The sequence below is a fragment of the Vicia villosa genome, linkage group LG5 (assembly GCF_029867415.1).
Source record: "Vicia villosa cultivar HV-30 ecotype Madison, WI linkage group LG5, Vvil1.0, whole genome shotgun sequence".
Taxonomy (NCBI): domain Eukaryota; kingdom Viridiplantae; phylum Streptophyta; class Magnoliopsida; order Fabales; family Fabaceae; genus Vicia; species Vicia villosa.
Genome location: NC_081184.1, coordinates 82,162,609 through 82,182,048, shown reverse-complemented (window position 1 = coordinate 82,182,048; position 19,440 = coordinate 82,162,609). Strand labels below are relative to the sequence as shown.

Here is a 19,440-nt window from a genome sequence, read left to right as displayed (position 1 = left end):
ACGTTAGCGAGCATTGCATTAGTTCGTTTCATTGCATTGCATCTCATTTCTGTCATGTTATTATGTCTTTTATTACTTGAACTTAAGCTTGGTTTGTACCTTTAAATATGTTTGAATATTATGCTCTATTTCTTTACTATTGTGTTATGTAAGACATTGTTTTGTTTAGATTATTTTGTTATTCTCTTCTACTATTCTCCTGGTTTCTTTTGATGTTGTCAAAGGGGGAGATGAGTTGAGAGTGCGGGGGAGCTTAGTACGGGGGAGCTTAGTACGGGGGAGCTTACGCATACAAGACTGGGGGAGCTTTCGTCATTTAATCAAATGTTTGCCATCATCAAAAAGGGGGAGTTTGTAAGAACAAACATACACTCACAAATGAGTTTTTGATTCATGGCAAACATCACAAGCAACCAAATACAAAAGCATAAATGAATGACTCAAGACAATGGAAGATCATGAAGCTCAAATCACTCAGAAAATGGTATTGCATCTGTTAGGTCGACCAAGCAAAGCCCTAGGTCGACTCAAAACCAGAGCAAACTCAGCAAAACTGACAAGGTCACTGTTAGGTCGACCTACCCACACTCCTAGGTCGACCTAAACTGAAGGGATTTACACATGTCACTGTTAGGTCGACCTACCCACACTCCTAGGTCGACCTAAACTGAAGAAAAGTCACAAAATGCATTTCAACTGACTTTAGGTCGACCTAAACCTTCAACAGGTCGACCTAACTGGAAACAATTGCCTTTAGGTCGACCTAAACCTTCAACAGGTCAACCTAACTGACTTTAGGTCGACCTAAACCTTCAGCAGGTCAACCTAACAGATTTTAGGCCAACCTAACAGGTCAACCTAACTGGGACAATTTCAACTCTGCTTCTGTTAGGTCGACCTAAGCACTAAAGTAGGTCAACCTATTTGCTGAAAACTTCCCAAATTATGTGTTTTCTCTGCTCCAACATACCAGCAACTATATATATCATTCCATGTTAGTTATTCATCAACACCAACGACTGAAAGATACACAAAGGCTTCTCATCTCCGTTCTTCGTCATCTCCAACACAATTACACATAATCATTCTTGCGTTGAGGGTTAGTGATCGAGTTCGATAACGTCCATGGAACGGAATTGAAGATTCCTAGTGGGTGAAGATTTGTGGGGTTTTTGGTGAATAAAATCTGCGGGTTTTGTCCTCCAAGATAGGTGTTTCTTGGGGGTTTTTATCAAGAGTTTTCATCGAGGATTCGGCTGAGTGTGACAATTGAGGAACAAGGGTTCAAGCAATTCAAGACACTGCAGAAAGGAATCAAAGTGAAACTCTTGGATCACCTTGATCTTGTTCAAGATTAAGGGGGAAGAAGATTCAAAGGATCGACATAATTGGTTTATCGCTTTGTTTTCTTCTTTGTATATACTACTTTCAACATTAATGGAAGATTTCCCAATTTCAATTTGGAATTGGGGGCAGACGTAGTCGTAGCGAGGACGATCGACGAACTGCCTAAACAAATATCGTGTTCTTGTCGCTTTTACCTTTTCATTTACGTTCTGTTCATATTTGGTTATAATAGCAAATTGATCAACGATTCGAGTGTTAAGATTGTGAATTAAGAACTCATATAAACATCACAATCCATCACACATTGAATCACCATCAATTTGATCATTATCACCAAGTGTTTGTGTTTTTGCTTATTTCACTATTGCTGCATTGCAAACGTCGTTCATCATATAAGAAGTTAATTGATTTTCAATAGAGCGACGTATTGATTCTATAGTGTAGTCTCTTATCGTTTATCTCAAGCTGGTTAGTGGTTTTAACACATATACAATCGTTTCAATAGTGGTTCGGAATAGACGCAAGTCGATTCAGAATCACTTCCGCTTAAAGTTCAATTAATTCTGCAAAACTGCTTAAGATCTATTCACCCCCCCTCTAGATCCTAAGGCCAGCGTCTAACAAGTGGCATCAAGAGCTCTGGTTTATTCCGTGCTACGTGAAACACTTATTGGAAAGATGGCTTCCGGACCTAAAGGGGCTCACAATAGAGCTCCAGTTTTCAACGGTGAAAACTATGGCTATTGGAAGGATTGTATGTGTGTCCACATCAATGCAATTGATAGGAACATCTGGACAGCTATTGTCAATGGTCCCTTTCAGATCACCATGACAAATGCAGCTGGTGCAGTTGTTCCAAGACCAGAAAATACTTGGGATGCTGAAGATGAAAAGAGATATGCATACGATTGGAAAGCGAGAAACATTCTAATCTCAGCTCTAGGAGTTGATGAATACTATCGCGTTTCCCATTGTAGATCCGCTAAAGCTATGTGGGACACATTGCAAGTTGCCCACGAGGGAACGGATGATGTCAAACTAGCTAGGATCAATACGTTAACTCAAGAGTTCGAACTCTTCCACATGGAAGATGGTGAATCCATCGAAAACATGCAGAAGAGATTCGTTCACCTGAAAAATCGGTTAAATTCTCTTGATAGACCTGTTTCCAATGCAGTTGCTACTAACAAAATCTTAAGATGCTTGAACAGGGAATGGCAACCCAAGGTTACAGCAATAAAGGAAGCAAATGATCTAAACACCTTAGACATTACCACTCTCTTTGGTAAACTAGAGGAACATGAACAACACCTTAAATGCCTTGACATGCATGAGAAAAGGGCAAAGAAAGAAAAGAACATGGAGAAAGAGGTAGAGAAGAAGTCAATAGCTCTAAAAGCTTCAAGCTCCAAGACCTCAAGACAAGAGCTAGAGGATAGTGATACAAGTGATGACGAAGACTCCGATGATGAGGAAATGGGACTGTTTGTGCGAAGATACAACAAATATCTAAAGAAAAATGGAGCAAAACATTCTGACAAAGGCTTGATCAACTATAGAAAGCTATCAAACAAGTTCAAACAAGATGACAACAACAAAGGAAAAATCAAAGGCCCTTGCTTTAATTGTGGGAAAGCCGGTCACTACAAACCGGATTGTCCATACCTTAAGAAGGAAAAAGAGAAGAACCAAAGCAAAGGTCATAACAAATCTAAGAGAGCCTACATAGCATGGGAAAGTGATTCATCTAATGAAAGCTCATCAAGCGATGAAGAAAAATCAGCAAACCTATGTTTTATGGCTCATCAACACAAGAAAAAGAAAGCTGTAAGTCATCTTAAACCTGAACTCGTAGATAAGGTATCTCATTCTCAACTAAAACTTGCTTTTGAAGAATTACATAGAGATGCAATTAAAGCTTCCAAACTTTTGGCCTCAAATAAGAAAATCTTTTCATATCTTGAATCAAAAGTTGAGAAAACCGAAAAGGATATGGAAGCTTTAAAACAATCTATGCTAGACATTCAAAAGGATAAAGTTGAAATGGATCCTACATCATGGTTTGGTTGTAAGACATGTCACATTTGGCAAAAAGAAGTAAGAGATCTAAAAGCCAAGTTAGACAAGGCTCTACAACCAAAAGTGACTTTTACGGTTGATCCAAATAAGTTCAAAAGATCGTATACTCCTCTATATAGTAAATACACTTTTGTACCAAAAGTATCAACTAGCAAAACAGCATATTCTCATCATATTACCTGTCATTATTGTTGCAAAAAGGGTCATACCATTGAAAAATGCAAATTTTGGAGGATTTTAGTTCCTAAAGGAGTATTTCAATGGTTGTCTAAGTGCAACAATTTATGTACTCACCACCTAGGACCCAATGAAGATTGGGGACCTTCCACTCTAAATTAATTTTGCAGGAAAAGTGTCTTGACATTGCCGAAAGGTTGTGGTTCCTTGATAGCGGATGTTCAAGACACATGACGGGAGACATATCACTCTTTGTTGAGTTCCACGTAAAGAAAAAGGGGTATGTTACCTATGGAGACAACAATCGGGGAGCTATACTTGGTAAAGGAAGTGTAGGTAACCCGTCTACCACAACTATAACTGATGTGTTACTAGTAGAAGGTCTTAAACATAATCTCCTAAGTATTAGTCAATTGTGCGACAAAGACTTCAAAGTAACTTTTACAAATTCTGGCTGCACAATAGAACATATTAAGAAAAGAGATATCATGTTTAATGGCACATGAGTAAACCACATTTATATGCTAAAACTTGGACGAAGGCATATTTTTTTTGGTTACTCTCAATCTAGTAAGGCATATAGGCATATAGGTTCTCTCAATTCAGTTACTACTTATTGTTGAAGAGTCAGTTCATGTGTCCTTTTGATGAATCTTATGCAAAATGTGTCGAGAAAGGTATATCTTTTGATAGTGCAGGCCCATCTATTGAAGACATTGTCAAAGATAAGGAAGACGAAAGTGAAAGTGTTGCAAAGGAAGATGCTAAGAAAGAGAAAGATGAGTCTCATGACAGTGTTGAAAAAGAAAGCATCTCAAACAATGAAGAACTTCCTAAGGCCTGGACAAATGTAAAATATCATCCAATCGACAACATAATAGGGGACATCTCAAAGGGCGTGACAACACGCTCCAAGATAAGTAACTTTTGTCATCATTTTGCTTTTGTTTCACAAGTTGAACCGAAAAACGTGAAGGACGCATTACTTGATGAGCATTGGCTAATGGCCATGCAAGAAGAATTAAACCAATTTAAACGGAATGATGTTTGGGACTTTGTCTCTCATCCGGGAGATCATCAAGTAATCGGTACTAGATGGGTTTTTCGTAACAAACTTGATGAAAACGGAGTTATCACTAGAAACAAAGCTAGATTAGTTGCTCAAGGTTACAATCAATAGGAAGGTATTGATTATGAAGAGACATACGCTCCTGTAGCACGTCTCGAAGCTATTCGCCTCTTACTTGCCTATGCTTGTTCAAAAGACTTCAAACTATTCCAAATGGATGATATTATATTTGGGTCGACTAATGCAAAACTTGTCAAAGAATTTTCTAAGCTCATGCAGAGTGAATTTGAGATGAGTCTCATGGATATGCTCAAAAGATTTGGAATGAGTGAAGCGAAGGAGATTGACACACCTATGGCAACAAATACTAACCTAGACAAAGATGAGAAAGATATCAATCTTGTCCAAAGGAATCTCACTTAAAAGCTGTCAAAAGAATTCTGCGATATCTACGTGGAACTCCTACATATGGCCTATGCTTGATCGTATACCTATCATGTGCGACAACACAAGTGCCATAAACTTGAAGAGCAAGAAGCAACTAGCTGACATCTTTACCAAACCTCTTGCAACGGAGCAGTTCTTCAACATTCATTGGGAATTAGGGATATTAGATATCTCTAATTTGAGCTAAATGCGTTTGTTTTCTTAATTTTATTCCTTTACTTTATATATATTGATTATGCTCAAGCTAACATCTCTCTCAGTATGAAGGTAGTTCATCATCACATAAAGTATCATTCCACATTGACTAGAGGAATATACTTCATTCTACGAAATGATGACGAGATACCTATAATTGAGAAAGTGGTAACATGTTTGTTGTTCACTTCCAAAAATATCATTGATGCTATAATATGCTATCAATTAACATGTTTATAGTGACTTCTTATATGCTTCTCCACCTATCTCATTTACATGTATATGTTGTTCATCATTACTCATAACATATCATGTTTGGACATAAAAATAGTAGAATAAGCATACATCTAACATGTTTGGGCAAACGTTAGCGAGCATTGCATTAGTTCGTTTCATTGCATTGCATCTCATTTCTGTCATGTTATTATGTCTTTTATTACTTGAACTTAAGCTTGGTTTGTACCTTTAAATATGTTTGAATATTATGCTCTATTTCTTTACTATTGTGTTATGTAAGACATTGTTTTGTTTAGATTATTTTGTTATTCTCTTCTACTATTCTCCTGGTTTCTTTTGATGTTGTCAAAGGGGGAGATGAGTTGAGAGTGCGGGGGAGCTTAGTACGGGGGAGCTTAGTACGGGGGAGCTTACGCATACAAGACTGGGGGAGCTTTCGTCATTTAATCAAATGTTTGCCATCATCAAAAAGGGGGAGTTTGTAAGAACAAACATACACTCACAAATGAGTTTTTGATTCATGGCAAACATCACAAGCAACCAAATACAAAAGCATAAATGAATGACTCAAGACAATGGAAGATTATGAAGCTCAAATCACTCAGAAAATGGTATTGCATCTGTTAGGTCGACCAAGCAAAGCCCTAGGTCGACTCAAAACCAGAGCAAACTCAGCAAAACTGACAAGGTCACTGTTAGGTCGACCTACCCACACTCCTAGGTCGACCTAAACTGAAGGGATTTACACATGTCACTGTTAGGTCGACCTACCCACACTCCTAGGTCGACCTAAACTGAAGAAAAGTCACAAAATGCATTTCAACTGACTTTAGGTCGACCTAAACCTTCAACAGGTCGACCTAACTGGAAACAATTGCCTTTAGGTCGACCTAAACCTTCAACAGGTCAACCTAACTGACTTTAGGTCGACCTAAACCTTCAGCAGGTCAACCTAACAGATTTTAGGCCAACCTAACAGCTCAACCTAACTGGGACAATTTCAACTCTGCTTCTGTTAGGTCGACCTAAGCACTAAAGTAGGTCAACCTATTTGCTGAAAACTTCCCAAATTATGTGTTTTCTCTGCTCCAACATACCAGCAACTATATATATCATTCCATGTTAGTTATTCATCAACACCAACGACTGAAAGATACACAAAGGCTTCTCATCTTCGTTCTTCGTCATCTCCAACACAATTACACATAATCATTCCTGCGTTGAGGGTTAGTGATCGAGTTCGATAACGTCCATGGAACGGAATTGAAGATTCCTAGTGGGTGAAGATTTGTGGGGTTTTTGGTGAATAAAATCTGCGGGTTTTGTCCTCCAAGATAGGTGTTTCTTGGGGGTTTTTATCAAGAGTTTTCATCGAGGATTTGGCTGAGTGTGACAATTGAGGAACAAGGGTTCAAGCAATTCAAGACACTGCAGAAAGGAATCAAAGTGAAACTCTTGGATCACCTTGATCTTGTTCAAGATTAAGGGGGAAGAAGATTCAAAGGATCGACATAATTGGTTTATCGTTTATCGCTTTGTTTTCTTCTTTGTATATACTACTTTCAACATTAATGGAAGATTTCCCAATTTCAATTTGGAATTGGGGGCAGACGTAGTCGTAGCGAGGACGATCGACGAACTGCCTAAACAAATATCGTGTTCTTGTTGCTTTTACCTTTTCATTTACGTTCTGTTCATATTTGGTTATAATAGCAAATTGATCAACGATTCGAGTGTTAAGATTGTGAATTAAGAACTCATATAAACATCACAATCCATCACACATTGAATCACCATCAATTTGATCATTATCACCAAGTGTTTGTGTTTTTGCTTATTTCACTATTGCTGCATTGCAAACGTCGTTCATCATATAAGAAGTTAATTGATTTTCAATAGAGCAACGTATTGATTCTATAGTGTAGTCTCTTATCGTTTATCTCAAGCTGGTTAGTGGTTTTAACACATATACAATCGTTTCAATAGTGGTTCGGAATAGACGCAAGTCGATTCAGAATCACTTCCGCTTAAACTTCAATTAATTCTGCAAAACTGCTTAAGATCTATTCACCCCCCCTCTAGATCCTAAGGCCAACGTCTAACAGGATGTACATATGCTTGTTAAAGCCTTTACATATTTGGCAGATTCTTCTTCAAGATTACTTTTAGAGTCTTCTTCAGACCAAGTTACAGATAAGCCCTTCTTTTGTTTCTTAAGGTATGTAGGACACTCAGTTATAATGTGTTCAAAACCTTCATATTCATAACACTATATTCCCTTTTCTTGAGAGGACTTTTCTTCAGCTTTCCTTCTTCCAGCATCATTTGACTTGTGAATGTCAGATGAGTTGTTCTGGACATTTGATCTTGGGTTCCTGCCCATCTGCTTTATCACGTTGTTAAATTTCCTTCCAAGCAGTACTATAGCATTGGATATTCCTTCATCTGAACCCAGATCACATTCCTCCTTTTCATCTTCAGTGTTGGCTACAAAAGCTATGCTTTTGTTCTTCTTTTCAACTCTATCATTGATGCTCAAATCAAAAGTCTGAAGAGATCCTACAAGTTCATCCGATCTCATCTGGTTAATATCTTGAGCTTCTTCGATGGCAGTCACCTTCATGTCAAATCTATTGGGAAGATACCTGAGAATCTTTCTCACCAGTTCCCTTCTGGTGTCTTTTCCCATAACGTACTAGACAAATTATCTATCTCAAGAACATTCATATGAAAGTCATGAATACTTTCATCATCCTTCATCCTCAGATTCTCAAATTGAGTGATGAGCAGCTAGAGTCTTGATATCTTCACTTTGGATGTGCTTTCATGAGCAGTTTTAAGAATTTCCCATACATCTTTGGCTACTTCACACATGTTCACCAATCTGAAGATGTTCTTATAAATTCCATTGAATATGGCATTCAAGGCTTTGGAATTTCCAAGAGCTAGTTCATCCTCTTCTTTTCTCCAGTCTTCTTCAGGTTTTAGCTCAGTAGTGGGTTGTTTATCTGCTCCCACAATAACAGGATGCTTCCAACCTTTCAAGACTGCCTTCCAAGCCCCGCTGTTTAAGGATTTCAAGAAGGTCACCATACGGGGTTTCCACTAATTATAATTGCTTCCATCCAGAACAGATGGTCTGTTCATAAATCCTCCTTCCTTGTCCATCATACCAGAAAGTAACTTCCATAGATCCCACCCAGATGAAGAACATGATGCCTGCTCTGATATCAATTGAAATTCTGGTATCAGATATGTGATGTCGAATGAGATGTCACGACACTAATATCTGTGGACTAATCACTATAGAGCAAGACAATAAACAATAGTAAAAATAGTGGAGAAAGAAACGACACAAGGAATTGTTTACCCAATTGGGAACAACCTTCCTACTCTGGGGGCTACCAAGCCAGGGATGAAATCAATATACGATAGTATCACTACCCTTCCTTTGAATTCTACCGAAGACTCACCTAGGCATGAGACCCTCCTAAAACCCCTTCAGTCACAACCTGTGACAAACGACACACTTAAACAAACGTAGAAGAAACTCTTCAAAAACACACAATTCTCAATGCTTAACAACTTATGAGAACTGACAATAACTCTCCTTGCTTAACAGATTCAGAGATCAAACATTCAACACCTAAAGGTTTGTGAATGAACAACTATGGAACATACAACACAACCAAATAAGGATTCCTAGAACCCTAACAAAATACAAATATCAGTTCCACCTAAAACTAGGTTAAGACCAGTCTATATAGGATTAGTATAAGCTGGATTGGGCTTCAAAATCGTAGCAAAGAGGCTGCACAAAGTCTGTTACTTGATCTCCAAGAAAATAGGTCTTAAATCCAATATTTCCTAAATTGTCTTTAATTATAGAAATTATGAAAACCAACATGTATCTCTGATTGAATCGATCTTGAATGACATATAAGCTAACTGAATATTTCAAAATATTCTGTAGCTAATAAAACGGCTGATACACTAGACAAATCAGCTCCTGCAAACACGATGTCAAACATGCCTTGTTGTAATATCTTGTTCGACATGTTGAATTATGTATGATATGGAATTTTATTCAACATACTTCTACTAGTTTAGTTTTACCAAAATGCATGCCAATCTTAGAGAAACTTCTCTAGCCGTTGGCGAGGACAGAGAAGTGCTCGAATAATTTTATGTTGTGGGGGAACCGCTGCTTAACCGTGCTCGACAGATGGATAAAAGGGTAGACTTGACCTCTGCTTGCTCGATGGAGTGGGCCAATGCTTATTGTGTTGTTTCACACTTATGAGTGGATTGGGCCAATTAAGATAATTGGAATACTTCAGAAAAACATAATTAAAGTCTTCCAAAATTGAATGAATTATAATTTTTTTTCAAAAGGTAATTTTTTTTTTTCAAACATCAATTACTTATTTCAGGGTATTTTAGTCAAATTGAATGAATTATAGGGGTAGAAGAATAATTGTATGGGTACAAGAATAGTTGTTTGGGTATGGGGTAAAATTTTCTATTTTTAATTAAGTTTTTTTTATTCTTTTGCATGTTTAGCAAGGGTGCAACAATGTTGTTTCTGCACCGCACCTGAGAAACCTTAACTTTTTTGAACAGTTTCAGTTTTTTCTTTATGGTTCTGCCTACCATACACTAAGCGGTTATGGGATTTTCGTCTTCTTCAATCATACATGCATGATTATGGTTGTTTGTTTTAAAGCAAACATCCAGGAAGCAGCAGTCTAAGGTTTTAGGAATACATGAAGACTGATCTATCCAGACGCTTAGTAATTCATTGATGGTGCACGAGCTTGAAGGTTCGTCTTAAATGTGGCATAGAGATGGGGAGCAAAAGGTGTAGTGGGGAAATATTAAGATCAAAGCCAAGGATTGAATTGACTCATTATTTTAGTGAAAGTCGCCACTGTGCTTTATTGTTTCTAAAGGAAATGAGAAAAGAGAGAAGTATACCCAAAGAAGTCTTTAAAACAAAAACAACAAAAAGTAGAGATTCTGGGTACGGGTGTTGATTATGTAAGGGGAAGGTATTAGCAACCCCTACATCTGTGGTACTCCACAAGAACCTTTTTTTAAGTTTGTGTGTTAAAAGAAAATGTGTCCAAAAAGAAAAAAGAGTTTGTTTATGATCTTACCTGATTAGAAGGATCGTCGAGGTCTGCAACATGTTGTACTTCTGTGAATTGGGGGGTGTACCTGCAAGGTACTCCGATGCTAAAGTAAGTGTATGAGCAGGGAGACCAAGTAAAGAGGTTAAAAGAGTGAAAATTATGAATACTTGACCCTCTAATGAAAGAGGGTTTTTTATAGCTCCCAGCGCTTGGCCAAGATTTCCTATTTGGTTCAGATTTAGTGGAGGCCCACGTGCTAGGAAACTGTCAGGATCCTACGTGGTAGGGCTGAGTCTGCAAGTGACTCATATCCTAGGTGAACAGAACATAGGGTTCGGAGGGAGTTGCCCGAATCCTGTGCTAGTGGGTTTGACTACGTCCTCTTTAGTGAGCACGAGGGCTTGGCGCTTGTAACGGCAAGTGTGCGCGTTATTAGGCCTAGAGCATGAACGGGCTTGTTTGACCCTGGTATAAGTGTTGGGCTTGCTCGGTCCAGAACAGAATAATTTTTTTTATAAATTATGCTCGGCAAGACATAACATTTTGTGCCTACATACCTGCTGAATACAATAAAGAATTTAGAGCAACTGTAGTTTCACTAAAAAGGGAAATAAAAAGTTTTTTAAAATTGAATAAACACTTTGTCATTATGGGGGAAAATACTCAGCCAATTTCCTTGAACACGAGAACAAATGAATTCTTTGCATCACAAATGAAAGAAGGGCTCCAACTTAGATAACTCAACAAGTATGCCACTAACTCTCTCAAGTAGAAAATAATCCTTTGTATCAATCAATATCAAGACTTTAGGGAATTACATCTTCACCATAACAATTACTCATGCTTAAACTTTTAAAAGAAGAGCCACTAAGGGCAAAAGATATTTTTAGGAAAGGTTTTTTAAAAAAAAAAGAAGTTTGCAAACATAAGAAGATTTTGAGAATAGAGGGAAAAGTAGCAATAACTTCAGAAGCATAAGCATCCAAAGTCATCACTCTGATAGAAGTTATGAAGAAACTAGTTTTGAAGACTAAGTGCTGAAAGACTCTTAAGACGTGGTTCTAAAGACTCTGAAGACTCAAGTTTCTGAAGACAAAAGGATTATGAAGACCAAGTGCTGAAGACTCCGAAGACGCCATTCCGAAGACTCTGAAGACTTGAAGTTCTGAAGAATTCAAAGTTCATTCTATTTCTTCCAACTCATGATGCGAGCCTCTGAAGTTCAAGAAGAAAAAGTTAACGTTATACTGTAGTACATAAGTACAAGGTACATGCAAATATTTCACTCCACTCTAATAAAAGAACGAACGTTGTGTACTATCTTGTCTCCCACTACAAACAAGCCGCCAACAATCTGCAAGATTCAAAATTTGCCTTCCAACGGTTATATTATTTTATTGGCTATAAAAGGGCTCGAAGACTCAAAGAAGAAGCTGAACCTGAACGAACACAATCACTCTGTATAGATTGTTAATAGCTTTATTTTTATTTTAGTCTGGGATTTCAAAAAGAAAATTTACATCCTGCTTGTGTAGAAGCATTTATACTGTAAACAAACCGTGATCAAAATTTGTTTGCTCGTTCCTTGAGAGACCGAGTGAAGGTCAGCTGTCTCGAGAAGTCTAGGATTAGAAAGTCTTAGAGGTTGTTAGTCACAAGAGGTTGCTTGTGCAGCTTGTTAGTCATAGGGGTTGCCTGTGCAGGTCGTTAGTCATAGGGGTTGTCTGTGCAAACATTAGTCAGCGACTGTTGCCCGTGCAATTGTAATCGGTTCGGTTATAGTGGATTAAGTCCTCGATTAAAAGAGGCGAAATCACCTCGGAAGGGTGGACTGGACTAGCTTGTTAGTTCTCAAGTGAACCAATATAAAAATACTGTGTTCTTTCCTTCAAGCATCTTTCGGTTATTATCAATAGTTAAGAACTTGTAGTTTCAATAAAGGGGAAGTGTTTTTATAAAAAGCTTTGTGTTTTAAAAACCCTATTCAACCCCCCCTTCAGTTGGTATCAGAGCTCCGGTTTCGAGGAGTGATAAAGAGTTTGAATCTTTATCAAGCACTTAACAGTGTTCAGTACCAATCTAGGCTGTGTGAAAAACAATGGTTGAAACCACATGAACACATACCAATAATGTTACTATTGATAATAAGGATAAAGATCACTATAGTTCCAAGCCTGCTATGTTTTATAGAGAATTTTGACTATAGGAACCAGTTGGGTGGTCAGAAACAACCTCATAGAAAAACAAAAGTTGAGTTTGATAAGTATGATGGAGAAGCGAAATTCCCTATGGAATTTCAAGGAAGATAAAGATCAGAAGCCATCTACATTCATCAGAAGCCAACACAATCAGAATGCATCACAAGCATAAGAAGCCAGCTCATCAAAACGCTTCTGGAAAGGATCAACACACATTCTGAAAAAGGAAAGAGGTAAGTGAAAAGGTATGACAGAAGTTATTCTTTTAGATTTTAAATTCATATACCGCTGTTAGTTTTTCTTTATCAGAACCTCAGTTATCAGAAGATGTTTTCAGTCAGAAACGTCTCTGATCAGAGGGGAATCGTTTGATTTTCCAGAATCCGAGTACATCAAACGTGTCACTTAGGATGATTAATATGTGTAGCCTTAGTTTTACTTATTATCAATCATAACTAATGACACTCGAGCAGTGTGTTTTATTTTCTTGGAATTGGTTAAAATCAAAATTATGATTTTCATTAATTACCCCTAATGATTGTACTATCTTTTGATTTTTCACATTTTCAAATACTGTATGTACACTCTCACACACAACCTCACTATTCACTTCAACACTTTTTAGAAACCCTAAAACCCTAAACCCCAGTTCTCTCAACTGTTCACTGAGTTCTTCATTTTTCTCAACAAAGTCATCATATTCAACATCTTCTCAACTACTCTACCATGGATCGTCAATAACAAGAAGATATTAAGTTCTCTCAAGAGCATGAACAAAGTCTGAATCTCCTGGGGTCATCATCTACAGTTGTTCCTACATCCATAATTGTTTTTCCTTCATCTTTCACTACTCATGTATATTCCTCAACTGCTCACCCCAGTTCTTCAACGAATCAACCATTGATGAACATCATATTACAATAAGAGATCTTCAGATTCACTGCATCACTCCTTCTCAAAACCTAACGGTACTTTATGAACATATGGTTGATTTCGAGAACATGGTTGTCAACAATTTTGATTTAAGTCAAGAGTTAAACGCTCAAGGATGGAAAAGCTACTTTGAAAGATTGGATGGTCCAATCTATGAAGCACTTGTAAAGGACTTTTGGAGACAAGCTGAGTGAAAAAAGCTTCACATTGTATCTCATGTCCTGGGCTCCAGGATTGTCATAACTGAAAAATCTATTTCAGATCTCTTGGGGATAAATTATGCAGAAGGGAAAAATGTCTACAACATGAGTGAAAAGTCAACATTTCTAAGAAGAACCATCCATATGGATATCTTCAAGAACTTTTCTTTGGATCAAAAGGAATACAAAGCAGTTGATCTTCATGATAATACGAGGATTTGGCATAAAATCATTTTGGGATGCATAAACCCTACATCTTACTCAAACACTTCAGACTACTTCAATACATACCAAAAGTACATGGTGTAATATTTGATGGCTCATAAGAAGATGAATCTTCCCTTTATTCTATTCCATTATCTAAGGGACACTATCTTCAACACCAGAACCACTGATAATGAGAACAAGAAGATTCAACCTTATATTCCGTTTGGAAGACTTCTGTCTGCTATCTTTATGGAAAGTGGTCTAATCAAGTTTCTGACTGAAGAAGTAAAATTCATAGAAGATCTGGTCCCAACAATTGGAGAGCACTTCAATTCTTATAATCTGAAGCACATGTCCTTGTTGAAGGAAATAAGTGTTCCTCCCCTGGTGGTTCCCTCCAATATTATTTTTAGAAGAAGAATCCCTATCAATAGGTTCTCCTCCTTCACTCAGAATATGTAAAGAGTTTTGAATCCTAGTGATCATTCCAAAGGCAAAAGGAAACTAGCATCAGAAGACTATGAATGCAATGTGAGGGCAAATGCGTGTTTTCATGATGTCAAAACATTGTGAACTCAACCAATGTATGTGGAAGCAACGAAATCAAGTGGATGCATCAAAGAAAGGCAATTTTGGCTAAATGTTCTCAACCGGACGACACACCAGCACCACAAGTCGACCTATTGCTAAAAATTAAGAAAAATTCCATGTCAAGGCAGAATGCGTCGACGCATTGCCTCCTCAGGTCGACGCATGGTATTTTGAGGAAACCTCGGGTATGCGTACGCCGACCCTACAGGTCGACGCATGGACTTTTAGGGAAATCTCGGGTATGCGCACGCCGACCCTTCAGGTCGACGCATGTGTCATGCTACCTTCAAAAACAAATGCAGAACTTCAATAGGTCGATCTACACAGAGGGACAGGTCGACCTATCGCTAGTTTTACTGGTTTTTTGTTGTGTTTAATTGGCTAATGCAAAGGGTGTGGTATATATATAAAATTGATCATTCTCAATCAAATTAACAAGAAACGTGAAAGATATACTCAAGCTTCTTCTCATCCTCAACCTTTCGCTTATTGATCGAAAATCACACATAATCATCTTTTTCGATCAGAGTAAGGAACGTGCGTTGATAAGGTTCGACGGTAGACATTTGTCTTGTTTGAGTGAAGATTGTTGAGGGTGTTTCTTGTATAAAACCTTAGGGTTTTTCCTTCTACATCAAGGGTTTGATTAGATGGTTTTTGACGATTGCTTCGCTTTAGGAATCAATTCAGCCGAGCATAAGGAATTAAGGGATTGTAGATTCGCTCATCAAATTTGCTACAACCGGAGGATTGAAAAGGAAGGATCGGGGTCTTGATCAGTGAAGATCATTGAAATTGACTTGTTTCTACTTGAATCAAGGGGAGGAAAGAATTGTATTCAATTTTACTGCATGTGTGTAGTTGGTGATTGGTAAATTCTTTCCTTGTTAAACATTTTGCAATCAAATAAAACTTTCCTAATTTCATTTGAAATTAGGGGAAGACGTACTCCTGCGAAGACGATAGAGCAACTACCTTAACAAATCTCTTGTTCTTTATCGTTATTACTTTTATCTTTTCAATATTAGTTTTTGTTAAATATCCATTGTTGAGCAAAAATTGAAGTTTGGTGAAGATCGCTCACCAAGTGTTCGATAAAATTACTCATTCAATTTTTTGGTCAAATTTTGGTAAAACGGTTCATTGCGAGTAATATTTTATTAAGTGTGTATTCGAGTTAATTGATAAATTCATTAAAACGTAATTCATATTTCGCCGTTTTTCATCCGATTTGGTTATTGCACATATTCGGTCCCCGATAACTCGATCGTTCAAAGACGATAAAGTTGATCCCGGGGAGTCACGTTTCAAAAGCTAAAATTTTCTTAAGTCGGAAAAAGGTGGTCTATTCACCCCCTCTAGACCACCCCTATCGTCTAACAAGTGGTATCACGAGCGGCGATTCATCTAGTGCTTGGTATATAAACTTTTAGAAAATGGAGAACGGTCAAAAAGGGGCGTCTAATAAAGCGCCTGTTTTTACCGGAGAAAACTATAGTTATTGGAAGGACTGTATGTGCATTCATATCAACTCCATTGATAGAAAAATCTGGGATGTCATCGTCAATGGTCATATGGCTATCACCATAACCAACGATGCAGGCGTTACCAGACCTAAACCTCAAGCACAATGGGATGAAAATGATGAAAAGAATTACGCGTATGATTGGAAAGCTAGAAACATGATTATAGCTTCCTTAGGGGTTGTTGAGTACTTTCGTGTATCACATTGCCAAACGGCTAAGGCAATGTGGGATGCATTACAAGTCGCCCATGAAGGAACTAATGATGTTAAGCTAGCTAGAATCAATACTTTGACGCAAGAGTTTGATCTCTTTCACATGAAGTAAGGTGAAACCATTGCGGAAATGCAAAAGAGATTTTCTCATATTTGATAACACGAAAATATACCATATTATTTGATTTAATTAACATAGATTATGTCCTTATTTTAATTAATTATATTATTTTATTTTAGTATTATGCTGGTGTTTTTATCTTATTGCAGGTATTTAATTTATTTTGAGTTCGGATGAAAAAAACATTGCATATTGCGAGAAATTACCGGAAAGAAGAAGAAAAATATTGAAGAAGAAAAATATTGAAGAAAAATATTGAAGAAAATTAGAAGAAGAAAAAAAATATAATATAATGGTGGGGACACCCGTCCCACACCAAGGGACACCCGTCCCATGTGATACAACGTGTGAAGGGAGGAATTGGTGGGGACACCCGTCCCAGTGCATGGAAAGAAGAAATTGGTGGGGACACCCGTCCCTCACCAAGGGACACCCGTCCCACTTGCGTTTTCAATCCAGAATGTGTCAAACTGCTCCGCTTCTTCAGCAACTCCGCTATTCGCTATTTTTCAGCACCCGACTCAGCCCACTCTCCCCTAGATTCTCTCTTCAGCAACTGCATCCTACAACTTTATAAGGAGGAGAAATCAGCCTGATTGGGTTCGCCTCTTCGTCCTCCGTTTTCAAGTTCAGAGCTTTGTTTATTTTTTTCAGTCTTAAGTTTTCAGTCTTAAGTTTTCCTTTCAATTTTCCAATTCAAGCTTTTGGTTTCTACACCGGAAATCAAAAGCCCCCTTAGTTTGTTTTTAAACTTCCAGAATTAGTTTTAGGCTTTACTGTTCGTGCAATTTCCCTTTTCTGCATTTGATTTTAATCCGAGAAGAAAGAAGCAAAAAAGCCTACCGGTCTGTGGAGGATTTGCATCTGGTACTCAAAGCATATTTCAATCTTCAATTTAATTTCCAAGTTTTTATATTTATATGCTTTTGCCATTAATTTCCATATCTGATAACATGTTTGAGTTTATGTCTGTTTATCATTGTTATTCTGGATTTGTTATTAATATCATGTCTAGCTAAACGTATTAATACCAGTATGTAATCTTAAACGAAGGAATTCAGTAACGAATTGGCATAAATATATTTTTACAATCAAATCTGTTTTCTGGTTCGATTCTTAATTTAAATATTCTAACTGTTTATTACGAGAGTAAAAGCAATATAGAGGTTAAATTTAATAAGAACGAGAGTTTGCAATTTTAACTAGACAGTGAGAATGAAACGTTAGTTTTGAATACAGCGAGAGCGCTTTAAGATTAACTGAATTTTATTTGTTTTCAAAAAGCATTTTTGAAGTGTTAAGTGATATAGCGAGAGCGCTCATTTAAGTTCAATTTTGTAGTCGGAGTCAATAAACACGAGAGTGTGAGATAAAGATTTTTAAATAAGTAATTTTCACTGAAAAAAGGATTTGTGACATTAGGAACAAAATGCCAATAAGTTACCGAATACCTGAAGTTAGATAATTACATACCGGTGTTTTCCCATTAATTAATTTTAGACTTTATTAAACTATTTCGCTCCCATTATTCGTTAACCGAACATCATTAGCCTTAGATTTTCACCTCAACATTAGATAACGGTAGTTTGACTTTTAGTCCTTTGGGTTAGATAATCTTTAAAGCTACGCGATACGACTGTGCACTTGCAGTCACGAATCTATAGACATACTAAGTCGCGATCAAGTATTTGGCGCCGTTGCCGGGGACTAATTTAGTCAATATCGTAACTCCGCTGTTGCACTGTATAGACTAAGGCAAAAAATTTTCTTTCTTTGAACGATTGTATGCCAAATACTCGTTTACAAGGAGGGGATTTAATACAACGAATCAACAAAATTGAACGTTTTGTTAAAATAAGACGTCGCGCCCACAATCTTCCCGAGGTAGACCTGATTCCAATTCCCGAAGAGTTGATTCCCATTCTTGAAGAACCAACTCCAAAACTAGACATGGTTGAACTAGTTAACCGACCGCTTAAGGGCTACGCTGCTCCTTCTCAAGCTGAACCGCACTCGAGTATTGCTGCTCCCGCCATCGAGGCGAACAACTTCGAGCTTAAACCGTCATTGTTGCAAGCCGTGCAACAAAATCAATTTTCTGGAATCCCTACGGATGATCCGAATCTCCATTTATCCGTGTTCGTGCAATATGCCAACACAGTAAAAGCCAATGGCGTTAGTCCCGAAACTATTAGATTACGTCTTTTCCCATTCTCTCCCAGAGATAGAGCCAGAGCTTGGCTCCAATCCTTACCTTTGAATTCTATAACTACATGGGACGATCTGAAAAAGGTCTTCTTAGCAAGATATTTTCCACCCAGTAAGACCGCGATGCTGAGGGGCCAAATCAACGGATTTACTCAAAAAGACAATGAATCACTTTTCGAAGCTTGGGAAATATACAAGGAAATGCTGAGACTCTGCCCGCATCATGGACTTGAACCATGGCTAATCATTCACACCTTCTATGGTGGTCTCTTATATAACACCAAGTTATCTCTAGACGCTGCCGCTGGTGGCGCGTTAATGGACAAACCTTATAATGAAGCCTATCAACTCATTGATAACATGGCACAAAACCATTATCAATGGGGAGGAGAACGAGCATCTGTGGAGAAACCTCAAGCTAAAGGAGGGATGTATGAAGTCAGTGGCATAGATCACGTCAACGCCAAAGTAGACGCCCTGTGTAACACCCCAAATCTACCCAACGAATATTTAATAAAATCATAGTGCGGAAATTCAATATTCAATTGGGATGTCACA

At 37.7% G+C, this 19,440-nt stretch overlaps 1 non-coding gene across 1 annotated transcript; it reads right to left on the bottom strand.

The window, feature by feature from the left end:
• Positions 1-19,005: 19,005 nt before the first annotated feature.
• On the bottom strand, positions 19,006-19,112 carry LOC131608423 (small nucleolar RNA R71). Its single transcript, XR_009285685.1, has one exon. It is a non-coding gene; the product is annotated as a small nucleolar RNA R71 (small nucleolar RNA).
• Between the last annotated feature and the right edge of the window lie 328 nt (positions 19,113-19,440).